Here is a 23099-nt window from a genome sequence, read left to right as displayed (position 1 = left end):
GACTTGGTTTCCATGTGACCTTTTCCACCACATTCTTCATCAATCAGTCATTGGAGCATATGAAAATCTAAATCACACATTCTGTCCCTGCTTAGCATCTTTAGTAATGAATGCTTACACTTAGAAAAAACTTAAAATTCCTTAATACAGCCTTCAGGCTCTTCAACATGTGAATTCTGCCAGCCTCGTGAATGTCATAGTGTGCCCCTTTCTCACTATTTCTCTAAGCAAAACCCACATTTGCTAGAACACACTATCTCTTTCCAAACTTAAGGCCCCAATTTCTAGAATTTATTAAAATTTTTGGCCATTTCATTTTCTCATTTACTATCTCCTTAATACCCAGAATATAACTTTCACTAGTTCAGAATCAGACCCTGTCAACCTCTTAATTGCTGCATCCTTTGCAATGAATATAGGTGCTTGGCCATTGTAGATTCACAGTAAGTATTTTTGAAGTTACTGAATGAACAGAAGTACTCTCCTTGCCCACATGCCCCTTTTACCCCAAATAGGGTTACCATATTTTCTTGCACTCATCTTTATCTACTCTGAAAAGATAATTTTGCCATAGCCATTTCCTATTTTCATCTTTGGGCATTGTTAGTAGCACCATAAGCAATTCTCAGTGTGCTTATAATAATTCCAAAGGCTACTTCAATGCACTGATCCACAATTACTAATTATTCAGGGTCCTCGATTTAACAAAAGACATGTTTATGTACCAAAAATGGAAAAGTAGGCATTACAATGAAATAAAACCTCACAAAGCATGACGTGTGTGTGCAGCTACAGCAACAGGGAAAAAAAAAAAGTGGTAAAATTCAGTTTCCAGTGGTGCTAAGAACACAGGCTGGGGATTTGTGTCAGCAACAATTCCCTGACCTCCCATTCACCTCTCATCAGATGTTCTCAAGCATTATCACCTGCCAGTCCCCAGGCCAACCTGGGAAAGGACTGGCTCGCACCAAGAAGGGATGAAAAGACAGGCAGCTGCAGTGAGGAGGCTGCTGTCCCCAGAGCGGGTTTCCATTTCCGGCACCTGGTGCTGAGACTGCTGACTCCTCTGTGTCCAGGCTAAGCCTTGGGAGTACAGACCATTTGGAAGAGCAACACTGTCGAGTCTCTCAATGAATACTGCTCCACAGTATTTCAAGGCTCAATAATATCTGCAAATATTCACAACTCCTTTTTATTCCCTCCCAGAAACTGTCTTCCCTGTGGATTCATAAGCAGTATGGCCCAGTGACCTGAAAAAGGGTCCATGGATATTAGGACAATATGGATGCTTTCAGGGATCCATGAGTCCTATGTAATACAGTTTATTTTGACAATATTCTTAACCCTTTTATGTAAGTATCGTTTAGTCACTAAGTCATTTTTTATTTTTTTGTGAGCCCATGGGCTACATGTAGCCGGTGCCAGGCTCCTCTGTCCATGGGATTCTCCAGGCAAAAATCCTGGAATGGGTTGCCATTTCCTTCTCCCTTATCTAAGCATATTTTGGATTATTACTATGATCTCTTTATAATAGTGCAGCCATGCAATTTTTGTGCTCATCTTTATTGTTTGTTTTTTTTTAATTTATAAAGCATTGTGCTAAGATGTTATACTTTAAGGACTATTAACAAATGAGAAAGAGGTGGAATTGCCTGATAAAGGATATGTTCAAGGCCAAATGAAATTTATGACACACTTTCCAAAAGAAGACTTAACAATGGTTCAAATACAGAAAGTGGAGGCAAATGAGCGGTCACACTGCAATTGGTGGTGAACATGTGCCAAATCCAAAGAACTCATGCCTTAGAACCCATGCTGTATAACATGCTGCCACTACAGATTTATTTCCAGCAAACAACCCTTGGTCATGCTGAATCAATGTAATTAAAATTTGAACTTTATTGGTCTGTGGTTTTGTTTATACTTAACTAGTAAGTTGGTTTGCCTTTGTGGATGTATAAGAGCTATAGTTATTCGGAATACACATCTGATTTTAAGTTTCTATCCATTTAAGAACTATTTGAATAGACATTTAAATCAAGGTCAGTGTTTGTGTGTTTGTTGCCCTTTAAAAATTTATGAATACTGATCTAGTATAAAAAGCATTTTGTTTAGAATCAGATCAATCTAAACTCAAACCCCAGCTCTGGCAGCCACTAGCACTGCAGTCTTTTTTTTTTAAGTTTTTTTTTTTCTTTTTATTTAAGAGTAATTGCTTTACAGAATTTTGCTGTTTTCTGTCAAACCTCAACATGAATCAGTCATAGGTATACATACATCCCCTCCCTTTTGAACCTCCCTCCCATCTCCCTCCCCATCCCACTCCTCTAGGTTGATATAGAGCCCGTTTGAGTTTCCTGAGCCATACAGCAAATTCCCGTTGGCTATCTATTTCACATATGGTAATGTAAGTTTCCACGTTACTCTTTCCATACATCTCACCCTCTCCTCCCCTCTCCCCATGTCCATAAGTCTATTCTCTATGCCTGTTACTCCACTGTCACCCTGTATATAAATTCTTCAGTATCATTTTTCTAGATTCTGTTTATGTGTGTTAGAATACGATATTTATCTTTCTCTTTCTGACTTACTTCACTCTGTATATTAGGTTCTAGATTCATCCACCTCATTAGAACTGACCCAAATGGGTTCCTTTTTATGACTGATTAATACTCCATTCTGCATATGTACCAGACTTTTTTATCCATTCACCTATCAATGGACATCTAGGTGGCTTCCATGTTCTAGCTACTGTAAATAGTGCCGCAATGAACAATGGGATATATGTGTCTTTTTCAATTTTGGTTTCCTCAGGGTATATGCCTAGGAGTGGGATTGCTGGGTCATATCGTGGTTTTATTCCTAGCTTTTAAGGAATCTCCATACTGTCCTCTATAGTGGCTGTATCAATTTACATTCCCACCAACAGTGCAAGAGTTTTCTCCACACCCTCTCCAGCATTTATTGTTTGTAGACTTTTTGATGACGGCCATTCTGACTGGGGTGAGGTGGTCTCTCACTGTGGTTTTGATTTGCATTTCTCTAATAATGGGCAATGTTGAGCATATTTTCATGTGTTGGTTAACCATCTGTATGTCTTCTTTGGAGAAATGTTGTTTAGGTCTTTTTCCCACTTTTTGATTGGGTTGTTTTTCTGGCATTGAGTTGCATGAGCTGCTTGTATATTTTGGAAATCAATCCTTTGTCAGTTGTTTCATTTGCTATTATTTTCTCCCATTCTGAGGTCTGTCTTTTCACTTTGCTTATAGTTTCCTTTGCTGTGCAAAGCTTTTAAGTTTAATCAGGTCTTAATCAGTCCCACTTGTTTACTTCTGTTTTTATTTCCATTACTGTAGGAGGTGGGTCATAGAGGATGGTGCTTTGACTTATGTCAAGAGTTCTGCCTATGTTTCCTCTAACAGGTTTATAGTTTCTGGTCTTACATTTAGATCTTTAATCCATTTTGAGTTTATCTTTGAGTATGGTATTAGGAAGTGTTCTAATTTCATTCTTTTACATGTAGCTATCGAGTTTTCCCAGCACCATTTATTGAAGAGGCTGTCTTTGCCACATTGTATATTCTTGCCTACTGTGTCAAAAATAAGGTACCCATAGGTGCATGGGTTTATTTCTGGGCTTTCTATCTTGTTACATTGGTCTATAATTCTGGTTTTGTGCCAGTAACATACTGTCTTGATGACCGTAGCTTTGTAGTATTATCTGAAGTCAGAAAGGTCGATTCCTCCAGCTCCATTCTTCTTTCTCAAGACTGCTTTGGATATTTGGGGTCTTTTGTGTTTCCACATGAATTGTGAAATTTTTTGTTCTAGTTTGGTGAAAAATGCCATTGGTAATTTGATAGGGATCACATCAAATCTGTAGATTATGCTTGGTAGTATAGTCATTTTTCACAACATTGATTCTTCCTACCCAGGAACACAAAAACATCTCTCCGTTTATATCATCTTTGATTTCTTTCATCAGTGTCTTATAATTTTCTGTGTACGGTTCTTTTGTCTCCATAGGTAAGTTTATTCCTAGATATTTAATTCTTTTTGTTGCAATGGTGAATGGGATTGATTCCTTAATTTCTCTGATTTTTCATTGTTAGTATATAGAAATGCAAGTAATTTCTGTGTATTGATTTTTCTGTGTATTGATTTCTGTGTATTGATTATGCAACTTTGCTAAATTCACTGATTAGCCTAGTAATTTTCCAATACTATCTTTAGGGTTTTCAAAGTACAATATCATGTCATCTGCAAACAGTGAGAGCTTTACTTCTTTTCTGATCTGGATTCCTTTTATTTCTTTTTCTTCTCTGATTGCTGTAGCTAGGACTTCTGAAACTATGCTGAATAATAGTGGTGAAAGTGGACACTCTTGTCTTGTTCCTGATCTTAGGAGGAATGCTTTCAGTTTTTCACCATTGAGAATAATGTTTGCTGCAGGCTTATCATATATGGCCTTCACTATGTTGAGGTAGGTTTCTTCTATGCCCATTTTTTGAAGAGTTTTAATTATAAGTGGCGGAGAAGGCAATGGCACCCCACTCCAGTACTCTTGCTTGGAAAATCCCATGGATGGAGGAGCCTGGTAGGCTACAGTCCATGGGGTCGCTAAGAGTTGGACACGACTGAGCGACTTCACTTTCACTTTTCCCTTTCATGCACTGGAGAAGGAAATGGCAACCCACTCCAGTATTCTTGCCTGGAGAATCCTAGGGACGGTGGAGCCTGGTGGGCTGCCGTCTATGGGGTCGCACAGAGTCGGACACGACTGAAGCGACTTAGCAGCAGCAATTATAAGTGGTGCTGAATTTTGTCAAAGGCTTTTTCTGCATCTCCTGAGGTGATCATATGGTTTTTATCTTTCAAGTTGTTAATATGGTGTATCACATTGATTGATTTGCGTATATTGAAGAATCCTTGCATTCCTGGAGTAAACCCAACTTGATCATGGTGTATGAGCTTTTTGATGCATTGCTGATTTCTGTTTGCTAAAACTTTCTTGAGGATTTTTGCATCTATGTTCATCAGTGATATTGGCCTGTAGTTTTCTTTTTGTCTGTTGTCTTTGTCTGGTTTTGGTATCAGGGTGATGGCGGCCTCATAGAATTAGTTTGGATGTGTTCCTTCCTCTGCAATTTTTTGAAAGAGTTTTCCAAGGATAGGCATTAGCTCTTCTATAAATGCTTGATGGAATTCTCCTGTGAAGCCATCTGGTCCTGGGCTTTTGTTTTCTGGGAGATTTTTGATCACAGCTTCAATTTCAGTGCTTGTAATTGGTTTGTTCATAATTTCTATTTCTTCCTGGTTCTGTCTTGGAATATTGAATTTATCTAACAATTTGTCCATTTCTTCCAGGTTATCCATTTTATTGCCATATAGTTGTTCATAATAATCTCTTATAATCCTTTGTATTTCTGCATTGTCTGTTGTAACATCTCCTTTTTCATTTCTAATTTTGTTGATTTGATTCTTCTCTCTTTTGTTCTTGACGAGTCTGGCTCAAGGTTTATCAATTTTATTTATCATCTCAAAGAACCAGCTTTTAGTTTTACTAATGTTTACTGTTGTTTCTTTCATTTCTTTTTCATTTATTTCTGTTCAGATCTTTATGATTTCTTTCCTTTTACTAATTTTGGAGGTTTTTTGTTCTTCTTTGTCCAGTTTTAGGTGTAAAGTTAGGTTGTCTAGTTGATGTTTTTCTTGTTTCTTAGGGTAGGATTGTATTGCTATAAACTTCCCTCTTAGAACTCCTTTTGCTGCATCCCATAGGTTTTGAGTTGTCATGTTCTCATTGTCATTTGTTTCTAGAAATCTTTTGATTTCCATTTTGATTTCTTCAGTAACCTGTTAGCTACTTAGAAACATGTTGTTTAATCTCCATATGTTTGTGCTTCTTATAGTTTTTTCTTGTAATTGATATCTAGTCTCATAGTGTTGTGGTCAGAGAAGACACTTAATATGATTTCAATTTTCTTAAATTTATTGAGGTTTGATTTGTGACCCAAGAAGTGGTATATCCTGTAGAATGTTCCATGTGCACTTGAGAAGAAGGTATTCTTCTGCATTTGGATAGAATGTCCTGAAGATATCAGTGAGATCCATCTCATCTAGTGTATCATTTAAGACTTGTGTGTCCTTATTAATTTTCTGTTTTGATGATCTATCCATTGGTGTGAGTGGGGTGTTAAAGCCTCCTACTATTTTTGTGTTAGTGTCATTTTCTCCTTATACGTCTGTTAGTGTTTGTCTTATGTATTGAGGTGCTCCTATGTTGGATGCATAGATATTTATAATTGTTATGTCTTCCTCTTGGATTGATCCCTTGATCATTATGTAGTGTCCTTCCTTATCCCTTGTAATCTTCTTTATTTTAAGGTCTATTTTGTCTGATACGAGGATTGCTATTCCAGCTTTCTTTTGCTTCCCGTTTGCATGGAATATATTTTTCCATCCTCTCACTTTCAGTCTCTATGTGTCTTGAGGTCTGAAGTGGGTTTCTTTAGACAGTATATATATGGGTCTTGTTTTTGTATCCATTCAGCCAGTCTGTGTCTTTTTGTTGGAGGATTTAATCTATTTACATTTAAAGTAATTATTGATATATATGTTCCTATTGCCATTTTCTTAATTGTTTGGGGTTGATTTTGTAGATCTTTTTTCTTCTTTTGTATTTCTTGACTATATAAGTCCCTTTAACATTTGTTGTAAAGCTGCTTTGGTGGTACTGAATTCTCTTAACTTTTGCTTGCCTGAAAATCTTTTTACTTTTCCATCAGTTTTGAATGAGATCCTTGCTGGGTTCAGTAATCTTGGTTGTAGATTTTTCCCTTTCAGTACTTTCAATATATCCTGCCATTCCCTTCTGGCCTGCAGAGTTTCTGCTGAAAGATCAGCTGTTCAGCGTATGAGGTTTCCCTTGTATGTTACATTTTGCTTCTCCCTTGCTGCTTTTAATATTTTTTCTTTGTGTTAAGCCTTTGTTAGTTTGATTAATTAGCATGTCTTGGCGTGTTTCTCCTTGGGTTTGTCCTTTATGGGACTCTTTGAGCCTCTTGGACTTGATTGACTATTTCCTTTTCTGGGTTGGGGAAATTTTCAACTACAATCTCTTCAAAAAAATTTTAAACCTGTTCTTTTTCTCTTCTTCTTCTGCAACACCTATAATTTGAATGTTGGTGCATTTGATATTGTCCCAGAGGTCTCTGAGACTGTCTTCAGTTCTTGTCATTCTTATTTTATTCTGCTCTTCAGAAGCAATTTCCACCATTTTATCTTCTAGCTCACTGATTTGTTCTCCTGCTTCATAGTCTGCTACTGATTCCTTCTAGAGTATTTTTAATTTCAGTAATTGTGCTGTTTGTCTCTGTATGTTTATTCTTTAATTCTTCTAGGTCTTTGTTAATTGACTCTTGCATTTTCCCCATCTTGTTTTCAAGGTTGTTGATCATCTTTACTATCATTATTCTGAATTCTTTTTCAGGTAGTTTGCCTATTTCCTCTTCATTTACTTGGACTGCTGTGTTTCTAGTTTGTTCCTTCATTTGTGTAGTATTTCTCTTTCTTTTCACTATTTTTTTTTTTAACTTATTGTGTTTGAGGTCCCCTTTTCCCAGGCTTCAAGGTTGAATTCTTTCTTCCTTTTGGTTTCTTCTGTCCTAAGTTTGGTCCAGTGGTTTGTGTAAGCTTCATGTAGGGTGATATTTTTGCTGAGTTTTTGTTTGTTTTTTTGTTTTTCCTCTGATGGCAAACTAGCTGAGTGAGGTGGTAATCCTGTCTGCTGAAGATTGGGTTTGTATTTTCATTTTATTTGCTGTTTAGATGAGGCTTCCTGCAAAGGGTGCTACTAGTGATTGGGTTATGCCCAGTCTGGTTTTCAAGTGGTTTCCTTTGTGTGAGTTCTCGCTATTTGATACTCCATAGAGTTAGTCTAGGATCTTGAAGTCAGTGCTCCCACTCCAAAGGCTCAGGGCTTGATCTCTGAAGCCAGTATCCTGTGTTTTCTTATCCTAAATTTCCTAAGGGCTTATTTTAGGGAATAACTGCAGTCTGATGCGGAGAAGGCAATGGCACCCCACTCCAGTACTCTTGCCTGGAAAATCCCATGGATGGAGGAGCCTGGTAGGCTGCAGTCCATGGGGTCGCTAAGAGTCGGACACAACTGAGCGACTTCACTTTCACTTTTCCCTTTCATGCACTGGAGAAGGAAATGGCAACCCACTCCAGTATTCTTGCCTGGAGAATCCCAGGGATGGCGGAGCCTGGTGGCTGCCGTCTATGGGGTCACACAGAGTCGGACACGACTGAAGCGATTTAGCAGCAGCAGCAGCAGCAGCAGCAGTCTGATGGCTACTAAATGGCAGGTATTCCAAAAAGTTGACTTTTTAAAAATCCCCTGCTAGTGTTGGAGCATCTCCTGCAGAGGCGTAGGTTGGCAGTGGCCCTTGGCGGGAACAGGGGCACTGGAAGCAGCAGTGCTGGGAGATACGTCTTGGCATAAGTCCTCTCGGATGTCGCATAGAGCCTGCAGTCTCCAGGACTCACACTGCAGTCTTAACAGAGCAATTTACACATTCCCTCTGAACCAGGGTTTCTCCAGAGTGATTCTATGCCTTACAAAAAGTGAGGTATGCCAATCACTCAGCCCACACCTGCTGAGAAATAAAGCTTGGTTTCCCTTGACTAGCTGCCCTCTAAAGCCAGCTTAAAAGCTGAACTCAGTATATACTCAACACTCACATGTTAATGGCACGATATTATATTAGTGTTAATATTAACTCTTTACATTGTTTTTCAGTGAAGTATAATTTATTTCCAGATTGAAAATTATTCTTTACATTTTTATACCACAGTTAAGTATGAACTCAGAGTAACAACGGAGGCAAGTAATTAGGCATTACTAGTCCTATCTTGTTCAAGTAGAAAATGAGTTTTAAAGTAGCTGATATGTCAGGAGTTGGGGATTAAAATATACACACTACTATGCACAAAATACACACTCAACAAAGACCTACTATAAAGCACAAGGAACTTTACTTAATATCCTGCAATAACTTATAAAGGAAAAGAAACTGGAAAAGAATATATATGTATATATGTACAAGTAAATCTCTTTGATGTATACATAAAACTAACACAACATTGTAAATAAATTATACCTCAATAAAAAAAAAAAAACAAAGCTGAGAGACTTACTGAGAACCACACAGTGATACATCATCAATAATATAGTTTTCAGTCAGCTAGTTTAAGCCTTTTTACACAAATGCAACCATTCTCTTCACTAGACTATGTCCAAATTATGATCAAAAGAGTCCTCTAAATTCTTTCAATGTAATATCACACTGTGGTTTGTTGATAGGTTATGTAGAGGGGCCTGGCTATTTCATAAATAATGAACAACAAACAAAGTTGAAATGGAAAAGCTGGACAGCCGTGGCAAGGAACACTGGCTTTAAAGCAAGGGCATTGATTACTGACCTTGATAATTCCATTTTCCTCTCTCCTCTTATCATTTTGCTCACAGCTGCATCCTTTTAGATTTTAAAGTCTATTACATGTTCATGCTGCAAAGAGGTTGTATAATGGCTTAGAAACTAGATTAGGTCTGAGAAAAATTATTTTTTTCTAATGACCCAAGATAATATGAGGGATAAGTGTGTTAAGCTTTCACCATGAAAACACAGTACAGCTGAATTTCCACTGAAATTGGGGGAACTGCTCACTCTTGTCTTTTTTACACAAGATTGACTATGAGGGCAAAAGAAGACCAAGACTGGCAAACACTATTGTCAGAGAAATTCTAGGGTCCAAGCAGACAGAAAAGTTCCCTATTAGGAGTACACCAGATTCTTCTCAATACTCATATCAAAATGGGGTCAAGCCAGCATGAGCAACAAACCCATGGCTCCAAGAGCACAAAGGTAACTGAAGCAAGGACAGAAGAGCAGGGCAGAGATTAGAGGACTACAGAACTTTGACATACAATGCCACATTTGCACACGCCCACTTCATTCATATAATTCAGTTCCTTCAAAAGGAATACAAAGATGAATCAGAAGATGTTTTTCAACTCATACAAATAAGAGGGAAAAAATTAAAACAACCTAATAGTCCACAAATAGTGGACTAGCCTCATGGTAGGATATTGGGCAACCATTCCCTTGATGTTTACAAAGAATTCTAAGAACATAGAGAAATGCCTTTTATGTGATGCCTAGTGTTTTTGAAAAGGTGTACATATTTGCAGAGTGATGTCAACTGCATTTTTTTAAAAAGGGGATAAACAGAAAAAAAGCTGGAAGGAAATACATGAAAATATGTGTTATAATTTTAGGTTGGTGAAGTTAGAAGGAAATTCTTTCTGATGCGTATTTTATCTGTATTTTCCATTATATTTGAAGTAATCATGTTACTTCAGTATCAGTAAAAACACTACATTACACAACTTTTACAGAACTACTAACATTTCTTCATCCACTCAGACAGAGCTGAGCCCCTCTCTGAAGCAGACTTTGTATCATCTGGAGCCAAAGAAAGGTGTATGCCAATGGAATTAGATCACTGGAGATCCCTGTGGGTTCAGAGGTGATCCCAGTTCAGTTCAGTTCAGTTGCTCAGTCGTGTCCAACTCTGCGACCCCATGAACCACAGCACGCCAGGCCTCCCTGTCAAACACCAACTCCCGGAGCCTACCCAAACCCATGTCCATTGAGTTGGTGATGCCATCCAACCATCTCATCCTCTGTTGTCCCCTTCTCCTCCTGCCCCCAATCCTTCCCAGCATTAGGGTCTTTTCCAATGAGTCAGATCTTCGCATCAAGCGGCCAAAGTATTGGAATTTCAGCTTCAACATGAGACCTTCCAATGAATACCCAGAACTGATCTCCTTTAGGATGGACTGGTTGGATCTCCTTGCAGCCCAAGGGATTCTCAAGAGTCTTCTCCAGTATCACAGTTCAAAAGCATCAATTCTTCGGCACTCAGCTTTCTTTATAGCCCAACTCTCACATCCCAGACTACCTTAAAGAACTCCTACCCTCCAATTTCATGCCTTTTAGAGAAGGATTTTTCTGTTATCCGCTGCATGGGGACTCAATAAAACCAAACATGCTATATTATTTCATATTTGTGTTTTATACAACAAAAACTGACCGAGTTAGCAATGATGATGTTGGAGATTTTTAAGAGATCTTGGTACAGATCTTCCCCAGAATGCTGGATTTTCCCCTATCTAGAAAATCATCCAGCAGTGGTAACTGTTTCTTTACGGGTTTTTTTAAATAAAACTAAAGGCAGAGTGAGCTTCCCTTGTGGTGCTAAAGAACCCACCTGCCACTGCAAGAGATGTAAGAGAGCCAGGTTAAATTGCTAGTTAGGGAAGATCCCCTGGAGGAGGGCATGACAACCCACTCCTTTATTCTTGCTGGAGAATCCCATGGACAGAGGAGCCTGGTGGACTATGGTCCATAGGGTCACAAAGAGTTAGACATGACTGAAATGATAACTTAGCACGTATGCAAAGGCAGAGTAAATAAGTGCTTTAAAAAACAAAGAAACAAACCTGAGGTTTCTAGAACATTCACCCTTCCCCATAAACTTAGGGCCTTCCATTCACCTCTGATGTCATCCCTTTCCCATCAATTCTCGCCCTACTCCTCCTCACTTCTTTGATCTTTTAACCCTTTCTCATACTCTGTGTTACACAAAATGGTTATTTTGAACAAGTCTTATTACAGTCCACTAATTAAGAAGTTTATTCCAAAGTGTGATTTCTTTACAGATAAAGTTTTGCTGCAAAAACCATAATGCTAATAGAAAAGTGAACAAAAAAAGTCATCTAAAATAAGCAGCATACTTAGTGACTTCATTGATTTATATCCAGAAGTAAACTCCTTTCCCTGTCATAGACCAGTAACAAACATCTGCAGAACAATATTAGTCTACACACCACATTTTGAGTTACATTGCTCTTCCCCTTCCCACTGGCCTGCAAATTTTATTTCAGTAATAAATGCATGGAATAAAGTGAAACAGGTTAACAGATCAAGGTGACTAGGGAGCAACTAGGGTTTACAGGGGAGAATTGTGTTAGAAAGTGACATATGAGTTGGTAAGAAGCAGCCAGCCAAGCAAAGATCTGGAAAAAGAATTCTCAGGTAGAGAAAATAGTTAGTACAGAGGTCCCCAGATGGAATATGAAAGTCAAATAAAAATATAATTCAAAAATATACATGCACCCCAATGTTCACTGCAGCACTATTTACAATAGCCAAGACATGGAAGCAACCTAAATGTCCAATGACAGAGAAATGGATAAAGAAGATGCAACATATATACACAATGGAATATTACTCAGCCATAAAAAAGAACAAAATAATACCATTTGCAAAGACATGGATGCACCTAGCAGTTATCTTACTTAGAAATAAATCAGAGAGAGGAAGACAAATATTACAGGATATCACTCATGTGAAATCTAAAGTAAAAAAAATTATATAAATGTGCTTATTTACAAAACAGACATAGATTTTAAAAACAAACTTACTAAAGTGGAGACATGTGGGTAGGAGGGATAAATTAGGAAACTGGGATTAATATATACACACTACTATACAAAAACTAGATGATCAACAAGGACTTTGTTGTTGCTGTTGTTGTTCAGTCACTAAGTCATGTCCAGCTCTTTGCAACCCCATAGACTGCACCACGCCAGGGTTCCCTATCCTTCACTATCTCTTGAAGCTTGCTCAAACTCACATCCATTGAGTCAGTGATGCCGTCCAACTATCTTGTCCTCTGTTGCCCCCTTCTCCTCTTGCCCTTAATCTTTCCCAGCATCAGGGTCTTTTCCAATGAGTCAGCTCTTCACATCAGGTGGCCAAAGTATTAGAACTTCAGTTTCAATACCAGTCCTAATGAATATTCAGGATCAATTTCCTTTAGGATTGACTGGTTTGATCTCCTTGCAGTTCAAGTGACCCTCAAGAGTCTTCTCCAGCACCACAGTTTGAAAGCATCAATTCTTCAGCACTCAGCCTTCTTTACGGTCCAACTCTCATATCCATACATGACTACTGGAAAAACCATAGCTTTGACTAGACAGACTTTTGTGATCAAAGTAATGTCTCTGCTTTTTTTTTGTTTGTTTGTTTTTTATTTATTTATTTATTTATTTATTTTTTATAAATTTATTTATTTTAGTTGGGGGCTAATTACTTTACAATATTGTAATAGTTTTTGCCATACATTGACATGAATCAGCCATGGGTTTACATGAGTTCCCCTTCCTGGACCCCCCACCCACCTCCCTCCCCATCCCATCCCTCTGGGTCATCCCATTGCCCTGGCCCTGAGCCCTTGTCTCATGCATCGAACATGGAATGGTGTTCTGTTTCACATATGATAATATACATGTTTCAATGCTATTCTCCCTGAACGTCCCACCCTCACCTTCTCCCTCAGAGTCCATAAAATTGTTCTATGCATCTGTGTCTCTTATTCTGTCTCTCATATAGGGTTATCGTTACCATCTTTCAAATTCCATATATATGCATTAGTATACTGTATTGTTGTTTTTCTTTCTGGCTTACTTCACTCTGTATAATGGGCTCCAGTTTCATCCATCTCAGTCTGCTTTTTAATATGCTGTCTAGGTTTGTCATTGCTATTCTTCCAAGGAGCAAACATGTTTTAATTTCATGGCTACAGTCACTATCCACATTCATTTTGGAGCCCAAGAAAATGAGTTCTGACATTGGTTCCACATTTTTTCCATCTATTTGCCATGAAATAGATCAGACTTACTGCATAGAAAAGGGAACTCTAGTCAATATTCTATAATAACTTATATGAAGAAAAGAATCTGAAAAGGAATGAATATATGTATAACTGAATCACTTTGTGGTACACTTGAAACTAATACACTATAAATCAATTACACTCCAATTAGGGCCTTCCCAGGTGGCGCTAGTGGTAAAGAATCTGCCTGCCAATGCAGGAGACATAAGATCCTTGGGTTCGATCTCTGGATCTAGAAGATCCCCTGGAGAAGGGAACAGCTACCCACTCCAGCATTCTTGCCTGGAAAATTCTATGGACAGAGGAGCCTAGTGGGTTACAGTCTATGGGGTCACAAAGAGTCGGACACAACCGAGCAACTTTGCACACATGCATGCAAACTCCAACAAAATTGTTTTAAGTAAAAATATGTTAGAAATTTAAGTGCTAAGTGAATTTTGGAAGTCACCTTGGCTACAGTATCCTAAAGAGAATATTACAGAACACAAGTTTCACAGGATGTTAAGAAGTGCTTCATTTGGTCAAGTAAATTTGGGAAAAGTTGAGCTAATTAAGTTTAAACTATCAAAACATTCAGCAAGCTAGTGGGCATTGGAAATCCAGACGTGTTCCTCGGAGCCTAAGTTGAGATATGCATCCAACACCTAATATTTACAAATGAGGATACTGAGGTTCAAAGCTGATGACTTGACCCACATTCAGTGGTGTGCTGGTGAATATTAACAATCGGCTCTCTTCCTCCCTCCAACCCCCAAAATACACATACTGTGATGGGCACACTCTAAGGTGGACTTTGTGGTTCCCACCTTTTGGTGTCCACGCTTTTGTGTGTGCTCATCCCCTTGAATGTAGGTAGAATCTGTGACTTTCAAAGATGACAAGCTGTCACTTCTGTGATTAACTTACAGAAGACTCTATCCTGCTAGTCAACTCTCACTGAAGTCTCTTTATCTTCCTAACTGATTTTTAAAAAGTGGCTGTGTGGGAGGCCCGCAGGGTTAGGAGCTCATGGTGGTCTCCAGGAACTGAGAGGAGCCTTTAGCTGACCTCCAAAAAGAAGCCAGGGTCTTCAGTCTTACAGCTGCAAGGAAATGAGTTCTGGCTACAATCTAAGAGAGGCTGGAAACAGTTTCCAACCCTGTTGAGCCTTCAGATGAAAACACAACCCAGCTGATAGCTTGACTGCAAACTTGGGAGACCCTGAGCAGACCCTGGGTTAGAACCCAGCTACCCTGTGCTGGCCTCCTGACCCACAGAAAGTGTAAGATTATATATATATATAATCTATATATATTATATATTATTATTATATAATATATATAGATTATATATATATAGTTTAAGCCAATAAGTTTAAAATAATTAATTTTCTATTTTATATCACTCTATCTATACCTAATATAGACATATATAGGTACACAATTTTAACATAGTTTTACTGCTACAAAGGATGTGTGCTTAGTCGGTCGTGTCCGACTCTTTGCAACCCCATGGACTGTAGCCCACCAGCCTCCTCTTTCCATGGGGATTCTCCAGGCAAGAATACTGGAGTAGGTTGCCATTTCCTCCTCCAGTAGGCCATTAGAGAAGAGGAATACAGGGAGAATGAAAAGGAGCAATGCTTTCTCCAAAATCATCTGAAATAAGCATGGAGTCCTCTTGGCTCCAGCTTGAGAATCTTCTGGTGGAAGGGGTGTGAGACGCAGATTTAGCTCTTATCTTCAAGGCCCTCCATGTCTACCTCCTGAGAGGCTTTTGTCTTGTTTTTTTTGATTTGGGCTGTGGTTCACTAGTCCTGGTTGGCTTGGGAGGGGCTTTTGCTTCCATGGCTGCTTTCTCTTTCTGGTCAAGTCAGATCTGTGACAGGAGTTTTCTGAGCTTCTTCCCAGACAGAGTAACGTTGGCACGTGCACTGCACGCCTACTACTCGAGGTGGTGCCGCATAATCAGTCCTTTGTCTATCACACCTCCGACCACCTGATGTTTCAGCTGCTGCTTCCAGGTCAACACTCGGCATCACTTGAACAGCTTCTTCAGCTCCCTTCACGGCCAGTTGATCTTTCCACCCGTGTCACACATAGCTGCACTATGGTTGTGTAGTGTAGGATGTGTAGTACTACAAATAATAAAATACATCATAGTCTTTATTACAAAGTCTTTATTACATAGTCTTTATTACAATAGCCAGTTGAGTTTCACAGAATACTTTTGTTGATTTTCTCTGAATTCCCAAATCCATAGCCAACCTGTGGTTGCAACTGATGAAGAAGTAAAGATCCAACATGAATGTTGGTTCATATTCTTATTTAATGAGTAAGATAAAACAACAAAGACATATTTCAAAACTTCATTCATTTTATGCTGAGAGATGTTTTCCTTGATTTGGAAAATAATTTTTAAATCCTGGAAGACTATTTCCTCTATTTTTTATACTCTTCACAAGTTACCGACTACAGAAATGAAAAGCTATTGCATTTGCTCTATTATTAACACTTCCTTCATCATCGTGTTTAGCTCAGGAATCAATAACCATATTCTGTGAATAGTCAGACAGATAGTTTAGGATTTGAATGCCATATATATCTGTATCAGATATTCTCTTCTCTGTGTGTGCTGTGGTTTTTTTTTGTTTGTTTCTTTTTTTGTTTGTTTGTTGTTATAACCTCATAAAAATGTAAAAAGCATGCCTGGCTCTCTAGCCATGTAAAACCAGTCCTGGGCTGGTTTTGTTTCATGGTTTTGTTCTATGGTTTGTCAAATCCTGATCTAAACAATCAATAGAACAATAAATCAAATACACTTTGATTTGTATCATTTGCCAATTTCTATGTTGTAACTACTTACAGCATGGCCAATTTCACATTACTGACATGATGGCAGTACATGCGGAGTCAGGAAGAAATGCAGAGTAGCATACCACTTGTCTTATAGCCTGCTCAAGCTGTCATAACAAAATGCCACAGACCGGGTGATGTGAACAACAGAAACATATTTTTTTCACATTTTTAGAAGCTTAGAAGTCTAAGACCAAGGTGCCAGCTGACCTGGTTTTTGGTGAGAATTTTTGTGGCTTGCAGGCAGCCAGTCCCCTTCTCTCCATGACTTCATGGGGCACAGAGACAGAGAGTGCTAGGTCTCTGATGTCTCTTCATTTAAGGACACTAATCTTACCCTATCAGGACCCCACCCTGATGACCTCATTAAGCCTTAATTATCTCCTTACCTATCTCCAAATGCAGCCACATTGGGGTGCAGGCTTCAATGTATGAACTTGAGGACACATTTCAGTTCAAAGAACCATTACACAGCAATTCTATCACACAGATGGAAGATCATAGGCAACAATAGTAAAATGTAGAAAAATAATTAGGAAATGACGAGTTTTCAGTATTCATTACCTTTATTTTAATATAGTTTACTTAATTGTACATTTGCATCATTTAACACGGACTATATTCAACTGGCTGTCATGATGCCTGAAAAGTTCACGACATGTTCTCACAAGCCATTCTGAGCAAATTCCAACCAGTCCCAGCACAACACTGCCAAAGCAAGTTAGTTCCAGAGCTGGTTCTAGAACCCACATTTTTGTTTAATCCAGTGTTCTTTCTCTGCCCTTCAGCAAGTTGCCAAGACTACCTTGTCAGTACATGTACTGCCTACGTAAGAATGCTGAAGAGACAACATTTAAAATCATAATAGAAGTTTTCTAGATGTAAAAATATAGATTCATATATTAACACATCCCAATCAGGATTAAAAAGAAATTTATGACAAGACAGTTTTCAGTAGGAAAACCGAAAAAAATTAAAAACAAAACTCTTGCAATAGCAAAAAGGAAAAGACCACCTACAATGGAATGGCTGTTAAAAGGAGCACAGAATCTCACAACAGCAAGAGAAGTCAGAACATGAAATGTTACATTTAAAGGTTTGAGAGAAGATCACTGTCAATAGGAATTACTAACTAAAATACACCATTATATTCTAAAAAAAAAAAAAGGAAATGCAATCAAACTATTGTGCCAAATAGATTTTTTTTTTAAATTTCCTCAAGCTTTCAAAGGTATGGAGACTAATAGATTTTAATCCCACATCCTATAAATCCCTGACTTACTCTTTATGTACACAATTCCTGCACTAATTGACTCTCTGCTTTCTTGCCTATCCAGAATATTCTTGACAATATTTTGGTTAAGTATTAAAGAAGTATTATGGGACTTCCTGGTGGTTCAGTGGTTAAGAACCCACCTGCCAATGTAGGGGACACAAGTTCGATTACTAGTCCAGGAAGATAGATCCCACATGCCTCAGGGAAACAAAGTCCACACGCGACAACTACTGAAGTCCAAACCTCAGGCAGTGCTCCACAATAAGAGAAGCCACCTGAATGAGAAGCCCACATACTGCAACTAGAGATTTGTTGTTGTTTAGTAGCTAAGTTATATGTCCAACTCTGTGACCCCATGAACTACACCATGCCAGGCTTCCCTGTCTTTCTCTGTCTCCCAGAGTTTGCTCAAACACATGTCCATTGAGTCAGTGATGCCATCCAATCGTCTCATCCTCTGTTGCCCCCTTCTTTTCTTGCCCTCAGTCTTTCCCAGTATCAGGGTCTTTTCCAATGAATAGTGCCAGCTACTAGAGTAAGCCCATACACAGCAACAATGACCCAGCACAACCAAAAATGAAGAAAGAAATAAAGGTATTATAAACCAATATTTTCCCAAATACCTATGTATTGCAATCAACAGAGGACACATTATGAAACAACTGGGGGCTTATCTTGTGGCTCAGATACTCAAGAATCTGCCTGCAATGCAGGAGGTTCCATTCCTGGGTCAGGAAGATCCCCTGGAGAAGGGAATTGCAACCCACTCCAGTATTCTTGCCTGGAGAATTACATAGACAGAGAAACCTGACGGGCTACAGTCCATTGGATTGCAAGGAGTCGGACACAACTGAGTGACTAACACACACTATAAGATAATACACCCAACAAATGTAGTTGTATATCAGAATTTGGGAGGGATGGACCCCAAGAATCTCTATTTTTAACAAATGCTGATGGTGACTCCAATATAACTAGGCCAGTATCTGCTGTCAGACAACATTTGAGAACTCTTAGTATAAGTGAAAAAATTACTCTAAATATCATGCAGTTCAGCAAGCTCAATATTTCCTATTCCTTTTCTGGGGGTCCTTTACAATTTTGTTTCTATCAAATTTTGTACTAATATTTTGTTTCAGTCCTGTGGACAGTATGAACAAAATGTGATTTTACTAGTTTTCTCATAAAAGTTAATAAGGCAAAACTGTAAGCATATGCTATTTCTCCAAACTGTTTCCAACCTTTCCTTTGTTTCCTTTGCAAATTCTTGAATTTTTTTATCTCCTTTATCAAATTTGCTTTGATAAGGATTAGATAAGCTTCTTCACACTAACACAGATGCGACTAACATGGGGGCAACCTCAATTTTACTCTCTCAAATACAAAATTCCATCTCATCCACAAATCTTATCAACATCATGATGTATCTATCCAAGAAGCCAACCACTTCTTGTGACTTTTTCCACTAGAACTCTAATGAGGCCACCAGCCTCTTGTGCACAACTTTTATAATAGCATCATAATGGATTTTCTTGGTCATGCCTTTGCCTGCCATCACTCTCTTCTCCATCACTCTCTTCTCAATATGCACCTCAGAATGACATTTGGAAGCTATAAATGAGCGTGTTATTCTTCTGCTGGAAACTCTTCAATGGCTTCTTATCTTACTAAGAGTGAAATCCAAAGTCCTTACTTACCATGGTCTACAAGGACCCCGCGCGATCACCTATCTGCTCGCCTCCTACCCCATCCCCTCTGCCAGACGTTCCGTCTACTACTACATAACAACACCTTCCCTGACCAACCCATGTAAAACAGCACACATATGCTATATCTCCCCATCATTTCTTCCCGCTCTACAACATTTCTTTTTAAGAGCACTTGTTACTTGACACATTATATCTGTTGTCGTCAGACTTCTCCACTAGAAAGTAAGCACCATGAGAGCAGCGATTTGTATTCCTTGGTTTTGTTCCCTATAGTTTCCCAGTACCTGCCAGAGTATCTGGTATGTGCAGTAGTCATTAAATATTTGTTAAATATAAATGATTGAATAAGAGGTAGTTTCTGTCACCTTTTGACAGGCATTTCTCTCCACCAACTGCCTACTTGTTCTCCATTGACCCCAGATGGCCACGCTTCAGCACACTGGATTCCTCTCTATCATGACTGGCTTCCTAATTTGTGGGGCCCAGTGCAAAATGAACACATGGAGCCCCATGTTCAACATTACTATTAAGAATTTCAAGATGGCAAGAGTAGAACATTAAACCAAAGGTGAAGTCTTCCTAAAGGCAGGATGCTGTGTGACTATAGGTTGCTCACCCATGAAGCCAGCCTCCTTTCAGTTCCCTATATCAACCACACTTGCCCTTCTCCTGGCCCTGCAGGCTGCCTGACCCACCTTCCCCTTCTCCCTAAAGTAGAGGTCCCAGCCTGTCCCTCAGTGAGGTATTTTGAACTCCCTGGGTTAGATTAGACCCTCTTGCATCTCCACTGTGTATTACCTCTTTCATAATACCTTCACATTGTTGATACACTGTGTTGATTTTGATCTTCTCTGCTAGGCAGGTAATGTAGTTCCTAATGTATTATGTAACTGCATTCCTACCACAGGACCTAGAACCCAGTAGGACAGATAATTCCTTGTTAAATTGACTAAAATGAGGAACAACTTGCTAGTTGTAGAATTTCAGATACTAGAAAGTGAGGCTTGTATGGCATCTTGATCATCAGGGAACTGCCAGGCCATGTTAAAATTGACTATGGTTGGAAAAGACTAGGACTCAAGTAATCTATTGGGCGTTTCTGCCTCAGGCCTAGGAAGGTGTGGACACAGGACAGAGTAGGTCATCAAAACTACTACAGCTCAGGCAACCTTGGCAGTGACACATGTAACCAGAAGACAAACAGGATGTTAAATTTAGGAAAATGAAAGCCTGAGAAGAAGACATATAAAAATCAACAGTATCCCCAAGTCACGTTGAACCTGGGACTGCCCTGGTGGCATCTTGATTAATACACAGGTGGGAGCCATAAGAGGCAGCCAGGAAGCAGGAGCTCCTTGGCAGTAATGGTGTCATGATTTAGTAAAGAGTGTCAAGGGGAAAGGCCTGCATAAAATTAACTCAGGTGTCCCAACCAAAGCTCAGTGCATTGGGGTATCAAGGATGGTTTGAATTACAGACAAGAAACAAAGGTGAACCGCAGCCCTGAGAATTAGAGAAACTCTTTGGCATTTAGAGAGTAACTAGAACACTGAGAAAATAGGTGAGAAAGCTAGGCATTCCATTTCAGAAACCTGATGCTAGAACATCACGATCAATACCAGATCCCAGCCACCACCTGGTGCACACATGTTGGCTCTGGGATTGAATGGGGCTGGGACTCAGACTGAAGTCCTCAGGGTCCTCACCAATACAAGCATGCCAAAGGCAGAGCTAAAGCAAGTGGGCCTTCCAGGCTCCTACCCAGGTGAGTCCCAGAAAATTCATCTCATTAAGTAGATTTCAATCATTCTAAGTTTCCAACACTGCAATGTAACAGACACTTACTTAACTATCTCAATACTCATTCCCAATTCCTTCCTTGCCTATCTTCTACTAAAGAGTTTGAAAAAGGTGAAGCAATCACTTTTCCAACATCCTTTCCAGCCAGGGGTGGCCATGTGATACAATACTTTCCAGTTAGACAGAAGAGCTTGACTCTGTGAAGGCCTCAGGGAAAGTCTTTTCTATCCCCATTAAAGGCACAGACCTAGCTACCATTTTGCCTTCTTTCTACTTTGAACAAGAATGTGATGTCTGGAGCATAGAATTCATCTTGCAACCATGAGGCAAGCCTGAGGATTAAAACAAAACATGCTAAGGATGGAAGGAAGGAAAACAAAAGAGCCTAGATCCCTGACAGCATCATTGAACCAGCATGCTGACATCTTGCTATGTGAGAAAGAAAATTTAAAACACCTTATTATAACAAAAAGAACACCTATGTAGCTTACCAGGTTCCTCTGTCCATGAATTCTCCAGGCAAGAATACTCGAGTGGGTAGCTAGACATTCCCTTCTCCAGGGTATCAGCCCAACCCAGGGATCAAATTTGGGTCTTCTGCATTGCAGGCAGATAATTGTTTTTCTGTGTTAGCATCTAATTCATATATGCATTTCAAAATGGAGAGGGATGGAACATAACATTGACTACTTAACACCAAGAGACTCTTCAAACCAAGATCATCTTTCCCAAAACAATCAAAAGTGTCTATAACCTATTGCCTTGATGATTGAACCTTATTATTATCTTCCAGATTTCCTGGACAGTTGCAGTAAGATAATGTAATCTTCACAGCATGGATTCGTGGCTCACAAATTGATAATCCTATGAGCCTTGATGCAGCTGGCAGAATAGGATACTTGCAGTTTGCTCAAAATCAAGGTATGTTAAACCTTAACTATGAACAAGTTAACGGTATTCAATTGCCAATACAAAATATCATGTTTCATCTATTTTATTCATGAACTTAATGGTCCTTTAAAAAGACTTAGTTACTTTTCTATTCTGCTATTTAACTACCAACAAATATCACTCCCCACACCAAGCATGAAAGGCTTCCAGTGTCTGTCTTCCACTACAAAAAATTAGTCAGAGGAACTGGAAACACTTCCATTTTCAGCAGTAAGGAAGAGTAAATGTCCTGACAACTGCCTATTTCACAACAATGAGTAATATCAGATAAAATATAACAAACCCATTTCATCAAGTAAACATCTGAGCTTGCAAGGATAGAACAAAATTTGCAGGCAGCAAAAGGAAGTGAAAGTGAAAGTTGCTCAGACGTGCTTGACTCTCTGCGACCCTGTGGACTGTAGCCTACCAGGCTTCTCTGTCCATGGGATTCTCCAGGCAAGAATACTGGAGTGGGTTGCCATGTCCTTCTCCAGGGGCTCCTCCCGACCCAGGGATTGAACTCAGGTCTCCCACATTGCAGGCAGACACTTTACCTTCAGAGGGGAGCTAAAAACCATAGATATGAGAGATCGATGACCAAATAACCACCAGGTTTTACTGTTCAGGCAAGAAGAATTAAGATTTTCACAAGATTAGAAACAAAATCCTCAAATAAAGCTTTCACTCTTAAAGAATCATACATGAATTTGGGAAAGTGTGGGCTAAAAATTCATCTGCC

The 23099-nt window shown here is 39.1% G+C and overlaps 1 protein-coding gene, 1 long non-coding RNA gene and 1 pseudogene across 4 annotated transcripts in view; 1 reads left to right on the top strand and 2 right to left on the bottom strand.

Annotated features, from left to right (window-relative positions):
• The window catches only part of NELL1 (neural EGFL like 1), a 987615-nt gene that overhangs the window by 569620 nt on the left and 394896 nt on the right, over nt 1-23099 (bottom strand). The gene's annotated exons all lie outside the window — the stretch shown is intronic.
• Nucleotides 2171-5626, top strand: LOC145523463 (uncharacterized). The gene is made up of 2 exons (XR_014066586.1): nt 2171-4526; nt 4810-5626. It is a non-coding gene; the product is annotated as an uncharacterized LOC145523463 (long non-coding RNA).
• On the bottom strand, nt 15517-15887 carry LOC145523456 (uncharacterized protein C11orf98-like; annotated as a pseudogene).

Source organism: Giraffa tippelskirchi, chromosome 10 (assembly GCF_054371585.1).
Source record: "Giraffa tippelskirchi isolate mGirTip1 chromosome 10, T2T-mGirTip1v1.2.pri, whole genome shotgun sequence".
NCBI classification, from domain to species: domain Eukaryota; kingdom Metazoa; phylum Chordata; class Mammalia; order Artiodactyla; family Giraffidae; genus Giraffa; species Giraffa tippelskirchi.
Note: the sequence above shows the minus strand (reverse complement) of the source record. Positions and strands in the feature narration are given on the sequence as shown.